Below are 11,434 nucleotides of genomic sequence, written 5' to 3' on the forward strand. Positions count from 1 at the left end.
ACCTGCTTCCCAACGTTGACCACAGGGAGGTCCACTCTACTGTCCATCATAGTGATGTCTTTTCCACTGTTCACCACAGGGACGTCCTCCACACTGTCCACAACAGGGATGTTTTTTCCACTGTCCACCACAGGGACATCATCCCCAGTGTCCACCAAAGGAACGTATTACCCATTGTCCACCACAGGGACATACTACCCACTGTGTACCACACGGAGGTCCTCCCCAATCTCCACCACAGGTATGTCCTCTCCACTGTCCACCACAGGGACATCATTTCAACTGTCCACCACAGAAATCTTCTGCCAAATGCCCACAACTCGGATGTCATTCCCACTGTCCACCACAGAAATATCCTCCCCACTGTCCACCACAGGGATGTCCTTCCGACTGTCCACCTAAGTGACATACTCCCCTCAGTCCAAAAGAGGGACATTTTTCACACAATTCACCAAAAGGAGGTCTTTCCCAATGTCCACAACAGAGATGTTCTTCCTACAGTCCACAACGTAAATGTCTTTCCAACTGTCCACCTCAGGGACCTCTTTCCCTCTGTCCACAACCAGGACATTCTGCTGTGTAGGACATCCTTACCACTGTCCACAACATGGTTGTAATCAACAATATGCTCTACAGGGAAGTCCTCACCGCTGTCCACCACAGGAATATCCTACACACTGTAAACCACAGGGATATCCTACCCACAGTCTACCACAGGCAGTTCCTCCCCTGTGTCCACCACGGAGACATCCTTCTGCTTCTCCAACACAGTGATGTCCTCCCCACTGTCCTCCACAGAAACATCCTTCCCACTGTCGGCCACAAGGATGTCTTTTCAATCGTTCAAAACAGGGAAATACTCTTCACTGTCAATCACAGGGATGTCCTTCCCACTGTACACCACAGGGACATCCTCCTGTGCACAACAGGGATGTTCTTATGACTGTCCACCCCATAGATATCTTCTGCTCTCCCCACTACAAGTACATCCTTCTCACTGTCCACTAAAGAGACATTCTTTTGTGCACCACAGAAGCATTGTCCTTACTGTCCACAAGGCCGTCATCCACTCTGTCCACCACAGTGAAATCCTCTCAACTCTCCAACACAGGGACATCCCCACAAAGGTCTACAACAGGGATGTCCTCACAACTATCATACACATTGAAGTCCTTCACACTGTAAACAACAGGGACATCCTCCCCACTGGGCACACAAGGGATGTCCTAACCAAAGTCCACCAGAGTTGTCCTCCACACTCTCCACTAATGGACATATTTCTAACTATGCATCACAGGGACATTCTCCAGTGCACCACAGTAACATCCTCCACACTGTCCATCACAGTGAAATCATCCACACTGGAATGTCCTCCCCACTGTCTACAACAGGAATGTCCTTCCCACTATTTACACAAGAAAGGTCCTCCCCGCTGTCCACCAAGAGGACGTCCTTCCCACTGTCCACCTCAGGGATATTCTCTCCTCATATCATAACAGGGATGTCCTTCTCACTGTCCACCACAAGGAGGTCCTCCCCACTGGCCATCAGAGGCACACACTTCCCACTGTTCACCACAAATAGGTCTTTCCCAATGTCCACAACAGGGACATCCTTCCTACTGTCCATAACATTTATATCCTTCCCACTGTCCACCACAGGGACAATCTTCCCACTATCTACCACAGGGCAGTCCTCTCTACTGTCCAACACAGGGATGTCATTTCCACTGCCCACAACATTGACGTCCTCCAAACTGTCCACAACAAACATGTACATCCCACTGTCCACCACAGAAACGTCCTCTCCACTGTCCACCACAGGGAGGTCCTCCAAAGTGTCCACAACAGGGAAATTCTCCCAACTATCAAACACAGTGAAGTACTTCCCACTGTAAACAACAGGGACATCGTCCCTACTGGGCACAACAGATATGGCCTAACCACTATACACCATAGAGAGATCATCCACACTCTACAGCATAAGGACATCCTTCAGACTATGCAGCACAAGGATGTTCTCTAGTGCACCACAGTAACATCCTCCCCACTGTCCACCACAGTAAAATCCTCTCCACTGTCCACCACAGAGATGGCCTCCTCACTGTCTACAATAGGGATGTTCTTCCCATTATCCACCAAATAGACATCCTTTCGCTGTCCACAAAAAGGAATTTCCCCCCACTGTTTACCACAGGGACGTCTTCCAAACTCCACCACACAAATATATTCACAGCTGTCCACTACAGAAACATCCATCCCACTGTACACAACAGGGACATACTCCCCACTGTCCTCCAAAAGAACGTATATCCTACTGTCCACAACAGAAAGGTGCTACAGACTGTCCACCACAGGGACATCCTCCCAACTGTCCACCTCAAGGATTTCCTCCCCACAGTCCACCACAGGGACGTCCTTTCCACTGTCCACCACAAGTATGTCATTTGCCACAGTCCACCAGAGTGTGGTCATCCCCACTGTCCACAACTGTTGGGCCTAACACAAGGTCTAATCTCCATTTCACCTCCACCCTTCAGTCATGTACACAGGTGGAGGGCGTGAACAGGCCCTAAAGAGATTTACATACCTGAAGGCCAGAGGTGGAGCCAATTAAACATTCCTCCCCAGCCCCTCCCCCCTTCTCCCCTCCCCTTTTTAACTCAGGTCGATCCTGGGTTTGAGGGAGTATGCATCCAGATCCGTCCACAATTCGCCATGTGAATAAACCAGTTTTGGAAACCCAAGGGCTTCCTCGTGTGTTGGGGCTGCGCCGCTATGAGGAACTGTGAGGAGCCAGGGAGAGACTTTTAGTTAATGAACAGCCGGGCCCAACTTCCAGCTGGAGAAACCCAGAGCGTTCCCAGCCGACTACCCACAGCATGGCAGGAGGAACCGCGGGATCCCCAAGCCTTTTTTTCCCCACATCTGGCGCCTCAAACGTGGGGCCTTAGAAGCCACACAACCACGCAGCTACTGATACCGCGGGAAGGGTAAGCCCCGAACTCTTGAAACAAGAAATCTGTTTTTTCCTCCTGTGTTTCAGTCGGAAGCCATCGCGCGAATTTAAGTAAGCCAAGGGAGCCTTTGCTACCTCCTGGCCAGGGCCACTCTCTGGTGCTGGTTCAAAGCTTCCCTGGCCTCTGCTTAAATCCCGATAGCCCGCAACGGGCGTTGGCAAAGACTCTATCTAGACTCTCTCTAAAACAAAAAGAAATCTGGTGACGCAGCAGCCATTTAAAAGCCATAAGGGCGGCTGCCAGTTCTTAAATCTGCGGGAAGGCTTGGCGCTCTTGGACCATTGTGGAATCCCCCAAAGCCAATAGGCCAAGGGAACGTTCCCATTGGACAAGGCGTTTCTCCTCCTTTTCTATCATGGGAAACTCCACCTCACGTAAATGTTCACCCCAAGCCAGGCAAATATATTCTTTACTAAAGACCCACGGGATAAGAATAGGCAAAAGGCAAGCCTCCTTGTTTTGGGAGGAAGTCCTTCAGATAGCACCATGCATGGCAGAGGATAATATTTACAGTCCAGACTCTTGGAGCAAAGTAGCTTCCCTTATCAAAAACAGAGATAAAAAACCCCCTTGTGAGTTTTTGCCGATCTTAGCTGCAATTCGGCAATGTATAAGACCATCGAAAATAGGACAGACTGAGAACAACACAGCTCCTGGGGCCCCTCAATTAAATGAACCCAAAAACCAAGGCCCCAAAAGTCACCTGGTTTCAGACCTTGAGGCCCTTACCCAACTAATAGAAATAAAATCCATATACCCACCCCTTCCCCCTTATGCCTTGGAGGAAATGAAACCATGTGCTCCTCCTGTCCCTCCCTCCCCCATCCAAAGGCAAGGCTTCATTAAAATACCAAAGGAGCTTTCCCCTGCCTTCCCTCTTACCTCCCAACCAAAGAGAGATAAGTCCCCTCCCCCTCCTCTTAGCCGCAAAAGTAGCAGTCCTTCAAAATCCATAGATAAAACCCAAACTGCTCAAACATTCCCAGTTAATATCCACCCCACTCGAACTAAACCACTTAAATGGCACCCTGCCCAAGCCTCTGACCTAAAAGAACTCAGGCAGGCAGTGAAGGAAGATGGCATACATGCACCGTGGACAAAATCGCTCCTACAGAGCCATATTGCCAACTTAAACACCCCCCAAGATTGGAGAGATATTTGCCGTTCTGCCCTTCCTGATCCAATGTTTCTAGAATGGGAGGCGTATTATCGTGATGAGTGTCTTCAGCAAGTCAGGCAAAACCAGGGAAGGGAAGATGACACTCCATGGGGTTTTAAAGAACTCTTTGGCCAGGAAGATTTCTCTACTGGGGCACAACAGGCAAGTCAGCCAACAGGCTACTATGACCAGGTCCGCCTCTGTGCCATTCAAGCCTGGAATAGGCTCACTCCACCTTCAGGGTCTCAAGACCCTGCCCACTCCCTGCTCTCCCTTCATCAGAAGCCTGGAGAATCCCTATCTGATTTTATTCTCAGAACTAAAATGAGCTTAGAAAGAAAAATCTCCAACCCCACAGCTAGGGACCTTCTTAAAACCATTGTTTGGGAAGGCATGACTTCCGAGTCTAGACTAGCTTGCCAGGGTCTCCGGGAGGAGCATCACGATAGGTGGATTGTAGCAACCAGAGAAATAGGAACCCCATCAAATCAGGTTGCATCCATAGCTCAGGCATTTGTGGCAGCAATAAAAACAGAAAAAATCTGCCTCAAATGTGGGGAGACAAGACATTGGAAAGATGAATGCCCTACAACCTGCCATCTTCGGGGCCGGGAGACCCAGCGAGACCTCGAGCTTGCGCGTCTCCCGCCCCCGAGCCGCCCGCTGCGAGCTGGCCCCGCCGCAACCGCCACCGCGCTAACCAGTGCCCGGAGAGAGCGGAGAGGCTGCATGAGCGAGGCGGGCGAGGCCACCACCTGCGACACCACGCTCCCGCAGGCCACTGACCCTGCGCCTAAGAGCCCTGCGGCCAGCGGCATGCCCCAGGCCCCCGCGCTAGCCGCGCCCCTCGCGGGGAGCCCTGGCAGAGACGCAGCCCCCGGACCCGCCCCGGCCTCTTCAGCTCCCGTGGGCAGCGAGGACTCGGAGAAGAAAGTTCTCGCCACCAAAGTCCTTGGCACTGTCAAATGGTTCAACGTCAGAAATGGATATGGATTTATAAACCGAAATGACACCAAAGAAGATGTGTTTGTACACCAGACTGCCATCAAGAAGAATAATCCACGCAAGTATCTGCGCAGTGTGGGGGAGGGAGAAATTGTAGAGTTTGATGTGGTTACAGGAAAAGGGGGTCCTAAAGCAACAAATGTGACTGGCCCAGATGGAGTTCCAGTAGAAGGGAGCCACTATGCTGTGTGCTGTAGACCTCCCCATAATGCTGGTGAGATTAGACAGATGAAAGATGGAGTCCCCAAGGGAACACAACTCCTGGTCCATCGGAATCCAACCTACCGACTGAGGTTCCGCAGGGGACCCGCTCACCCACGCACGAGCCCATATTGTTCCCTACAGGTGGTAGAGCCAGCTACAGGTGGTAGAGCCAGCTCCAAGAGTGTTCTCCCCAGTTATTGCCCACAGAAAACCTCTCCGCCAAACTCCAGGACAGTGAGTAATTCCCAGCCTAGTTCACAAAACTAGGCAGGCTTCTTTCTGTCTCTCCCCTCTTTCTCCACGTGTTCCTTGTTAGCTTCTTCTAATTTTTAGCTACTGCCTAGTTCAAAAGACTAGGCCCCACTCTTTCTCCATGTGTTCCTGGTCAACTTCTCTACTTTAACCCCTCCTCTTTCTCTCTGTCTCTCCCTCTCCATGTGCTTTCCAGCTCAAGGGCAAGATGGCAGACCCCCTAGCCTCCACTTTGCCCATCCCCCAGCTCCACAGAGAGGGCTCCTTCACAGACAACAGCAGTCTTTCAAGTCACAGTGCCTGCTGTGACCCTCCTAAGACTCCTTCCTTAGGTGAGAGATTCCTATAGCCTTTCACTCTCTGACTCTTAGCTCTCCTATCAAGCCTAGGTATCTCTCCCTATAAACTTCAAGTTAGCTTTTTGATCCTTCTCTACAATTAAAATTTCTAATAAAAAGAAAGGTGGAATACAGGTCCTCTCTGCCAGAGCACCCGGATGCCACATCGCAGAACAAGGCCCCTCCCCACTGCTTCTAAACCCGCCCTACTGCTTTTCCCCAACAGGAGGGCCTGCAACAAATGTTCCTGTTTTTCAACCAAAATTTTTAAACGTTTCCTTTTCTTCCTAACAGGAACACCTAGAACAACAATGCTTGTGTTTTTTCAACCAAAAATTTGTTATGTTTTCTATTTTAATGCTGCCTTTTCTCTCTAATATTCGTGATATATGTCCAACATTATTTTTTTCAACCTTTATAATTTCTTCAAGGTTTAAAAGCCATCTAATTTCCTTCCACAGTTTAAGTGAACGTGCTGATCACCATTTCTTGAGTCTTAATTAACAACTAATTTCTTTTACAGGCAAACTGTTGCTGCCAATCCCAGATACAAAATTAACATTGTTTTTTCTCCCTCAGCCATCCAAAAACAGACTCAGATACCTTCCAAGACCAAACTTTCCTCAAACACCTTTGCTTTTCCAGGATCTTAACAACAGGCCATAAGGTGCTTGTTCCCAAGCAATTTAATGCCCCATGTCCAGCCTACAGACATCTCCCTGCCCGAGATGCTGCTTCCCTCCTGTGATTATCCTACAGGTATACCCACAGATCCAACAGAGTCCAGCCATCTTCTGGAACCTGCCTGAGATGCCAAGCTGCCTTTTCCTAGTCACCTCATCTGACTACAGACTCCAGAGACACGCCGAGATCCAGTGACAGCGCCACCTCCTGAAACCTGCTAAGCTGTCTTCTTCCAGTTGTCTCATCTGACTGAAGACCCCAGAACATGCTGAAATCCAGAGACCCACACCAGGCTCCAGAGATGCATGCCAGAACCCAGAGATGCTCACTACAGAAGACAAATCTAGACCTTCCAGCTACAAATAAACTCTTTTGCCAAAGTCACATAGCTAAAGTTACATGTTAGTGAGGAAAACATAATGTCTATTTAGATTAATCAGATGTCATTACCCTCAAACTGTACAATCTGTATTTAATTGTTTCAATGATTCCCTGCCTTCCAACCCCTACCCTCAATTCCCACTACCCTTGATTTAGTTATGCTACACCCTCTGGCCTACATAGTGTTTTATTTTGACCACCTCATCCAAAATTTTCACTAAAAACAGTGAGATGTTGGGCCGTGGAGACATGGTTTGGACATAGCCTGGTTGAACGGGTTTTAAACCCCGGAGACCCTTTTAGGGACGGTAGGATGTTTAGCCCTGTTCCTAGGCCCCCTTGATAGAGCACTGGGTTTGAGATAGCCAGGAGACCCAACAGGACATTGCCTGTCAGGGACGGCATATTATCTCCCCGCGCTCTGGGACTCCAGACTACTTCCACATGGTCCACATCTCTCATTAACAGAGTTGCCCCTCCTTTTATGAAAGAAAAAAGGGTGGGATGTTGGGCCTAACACAAGGTCTAATCTCCATTTCACCTCCACCCTTCAGTCATGTACACAGGTGGAGGGCGTGAACAGGCCCTAAAGAGATTTACATACCTGAAGGCCAGAGGTGGAGCCAATTAAACATTCCTCCCCAGCCCCTCCCCCCTTCTCCCCTCCCCTTTTTAACTCAGGTCGATCCTGGGTTTGAGGGAGTATGCATCCAGATCCGTCCACAATTCCCCATGTGAATAAACCAGTTTTGGAAACCCAAGAGCTTCCTCGTGTGTTGGGGCTGCGCCGCTATGAGGAACTGTGAGGAGCCAGGGAGAGACTTTTAGTTAATGAACAGCCGGGCCCAACTTCCAGCTGGAGAAACCCAGAGCGTTCCCAGCCAACTACCCACAGCATGGCAGGAGGAACCGCGGGATCCCCAAGCCTTTTTTTTCCCCACACACAACAAGGACATCCCCCTGTGCACAATAGGGATGTCCTCACCACTGTGCACCACAGCGACATACTTTACATTGTCCACCACAGGGACATCCATCCCATTGTCCACAAGACTGAGGTCCTACCTGTGGTCCACTACAAGGGCATTCTTTCCACTGTCCACCACAGGGTCATCCTCAACACTGTAAACCACTGGGATGTCCTTTCCACTGTTCGCCAGAGGGACATCTTCCCCAATGTGCACAAAAGTGACATCGTTCTACTGTCCATAACAGGTATGTAAATCCCACTGTCCACCACAGAGAGGTCCTCCATGCTCTCCACCTCAGGGACAGTCTTCCCATTGTCCACCAAAAAACATCCTTCCCACTGTCCACCACAGGTACATCCTCTCCACTGTCAACCAAAGTTACGTCCTTCCCATTGTACACCACAGAGATATTCTTTCCACTGTCCACCACAGGGACAATCTTCTGAATGTCCACCAGAGAGAAGCCCTTCCCAATGTCCACCACAAGGATGTCTTCCCCACTTACCAAAAAGGGATGTTCTTCCCACTGTTCACCACAGAGACATCCTACACATGTCCACCACAGGGAGGTCCTCCCCACTCTCCACCATAGGGACATATTCCCCTTTTCCACAGCATGGACATCCTTACAATGTCCACAAAAGACATTATTCCCTCAGTTTACCAAACGGATTTCCTCCCCACTGTCCACTACAGGGATATTCTACACAATTTTCACCACAGGGAAGTCCACCCAACTGTCCATTACAGGGATTTCCTCCCGACTGTCCATCGGAGAGATGTACACCCCCCTGTCCACCACAGGGACGTCCTCCAGTGTACCACAAGGAAGTTCATAAAAATGTCCCCCACAAGGTCATCTTCAACAATGTTCAGCACAGTGACTTCCTTCCCACTGTTCCCCACAGGGACATCCTCCTGTGCACAACAGTGATATCCTGACCAATGTGCACCACAGGGACATCCTTTCCACTGTCCACCACAAGGGCATCCTCCCCAATGTTCGCTACAGTGTGGACCTCCCCACAGAACACCACATGAACTTCTTTGCCACTGTCCACAAAAGGGACATCCTCTTCACTTTGCACCACAGGGACATCCTCATATGCACAACAGGGACGTCCTCACAACTGTGCACCACAGGAATATTCTTTCCACTGTCCTCAACAGTGATGTCCTTCCCACTGTCAAACACAGAGATATCCTCCCTGCTGTCCACCACAGGCACATTCTTCCCACTTTCCACAACAGAAACCTCCTCCCCACGTTCCACCAAAGTGATGTCCTCCCCTCATTCTACCACAGAGACGTCCATCCCACTGTCCACAACAGAAATGTCCTCCCCACTGTCCACCACATGGATGTCCTACCAACTGTCCACCAAAGGGACATCCTTTCCACAGTCAACCAAATAGATGTCCTTCCCACTGTCCACCATAGGGACATCCTCCTGTGTACTACAAGGACATCCTTACCACTCGCCACTACATGGTTGTCCTCATTAATATGCACTACAGGTAAGTCCTCATGGCCGTCCACCACACGAATATCCTCTGCACTTTAAACCACAGGGACATTATACCCAATGTCCACCACAGGGAAATCCTCCTGCCTGTCCACCACAGTGATGTTCCCCCATTCTCCTCCAAAGGGACTTCCTTCGCACCGACGACAACAAGGATATCATTTCAATGGTCCACCACAGGGACGTCCTCTTCACTGTTGACCACTGGGATGTCCTTCCCACTGAACACCACAGAGACATCCTCCTGTGCACAACAAAGATGTTCTTGCCACTGTCCTCCCCAGAGATGTCTTTGCACTCCCCATTACAAGGGCATCCTTCTCACTTTCCACCAAAGAGACATTCTCTTGTGCACTACAGGAGTGTTGTCCTTAATGTCCACAAGGCCATTATCCACATAGTCCATCACAGTGAAATCCTCTCAATTCTCCAACACTAGGACATCCTCCCAACTGTCCACAACACAGATGTACTCCCAACTATCAAACACAGTGAAGTCCTTCCCACTACAAACAACAGTGACATCCTTTCAACTGTGCACCAAGCGGAAATCCTCCTGTGCACACCAGGGATGTCCTAACCACTGTCCACCACAGAGATGTCCTCTGCACTCTCCACCATATGGACATCATTCCATCTATGTTCCACAGGGACATTCTTAAGTACACCACAGCAACATCCTCCCCACTGTCCACCACAGTGAAATCCTCCACAGTGTCCACCACAGGGATGTCCTTTGCAATGTCTACAACAGGGATGTCCTTCCTGCAATTCAAAACAGAAAGGTCAAACCTGCTGTCCACCACAGGGACGTCCTTCCCTCAGGCCACTTCAGTGATGTCCTTCCCTCAGATCATAAGAGGGATGTCCTTCCCACTTTCTACCACAGGGGCGTCCTCCCCATTGTCCACAATAGGGTCATCCTTCCCACTGTCCACCAAAAGGTTTTTCCCAATGTCCACAACAGGGACATCCTTTGAACAGTCCACACCATATATGTACTTCCAATGCCTGCCACAGGGAGCTACTTCCCACTGTCCACCACAGGGAAGTCCTCTCTACTGTCCACTCCAGGGATGTCCTTTCCACTGTTCACCACAGGCATGTCCTCTGCACTCTCCACAACAGGCATGTCCTTTTCACTCTCAACCGCAGGGACCTCATTCCCATTGTCCACCACAAGGAAGTCCTCTCTAATGTCCACCACAAGGATGTCCACAGAACTGTCCACAACAGGCATGTCCTTTCCACTGTCCACCACAGAAAGGTACACCCTGCTCTCCACAATAGGAACTTATTTCCTAATGTTCACCTCAATGATGTTCCTTCCTTTGTCCACCACAGGGACTTCCTTCCCACTGTCCACCACATGGTGGTCTTCCCCACTGTCCACCAGAGGGACATGCTTGCCACTGTAGAACACATGAAGGTCCTTCCCAATGTCCACAACATGTACGTCCTTCCCACATTCCACAACATAAATTTCCTTCCCACTTTCCACCACAGGGACTTCTTCCCAATGTCCACAAAATGATGTCCTCCCCTATGTCTACCACAGAGATATCCTTTCCACTGTCCACCATATGGTATTTCTCATCACTGTCCATGAGAGTCACATGCTTCCCACTGTCCACTACACGGAAGTCCTTCCCAATGTCTACAACATGGATGTCCTTCTCACAATCCACAACATAAATGTTCTCCCTAATGTCCAACACATTGACATCCTTCCCACTGTCCATCACAGAAAGGTCCTCCCCACTCTCCACCACAGGCATGTCCTTTGCACTGTCCACCTAAGTGACGTCCCCCACTCTGTCCACAAGAGGGACATTCTTCCCACAGTTCACCACAAGAGCTCTTTCCCAATGTCCACAACAGAGATGTTCTTCCCAC

At 49.9% G+C, this 11,434-nt stretch overlaps 1 pseudogene; it reads left to right on the plus strand.

The window, feature by feature from the left end:
• The first annotated feature begins 4,564 nt into the window (after positions 1-4,564).
• LOC117723435 (uncharacterized) lies at positions 4,565-5,569 on the plus strand (annotated as a pseudogene).
• Positions 5,570-11,434: the final 5,865 nt, after the last annotated feature.

This window comes from Arvicanthis niloticus, chromosome 18 (assembly GCF_011762505.2).
Source record: "Arvicanthis niloticus isolate mArvNil1 chromosome 18, mArvNil1.pat.X, whole genome shotgun sequence".
Lineage (NCBI taxonomy): Eukaryota > Metazoa > Chordata > Mammalia > Rodentia > Muridae > Arvicanthis > Arvicanthis niloticus.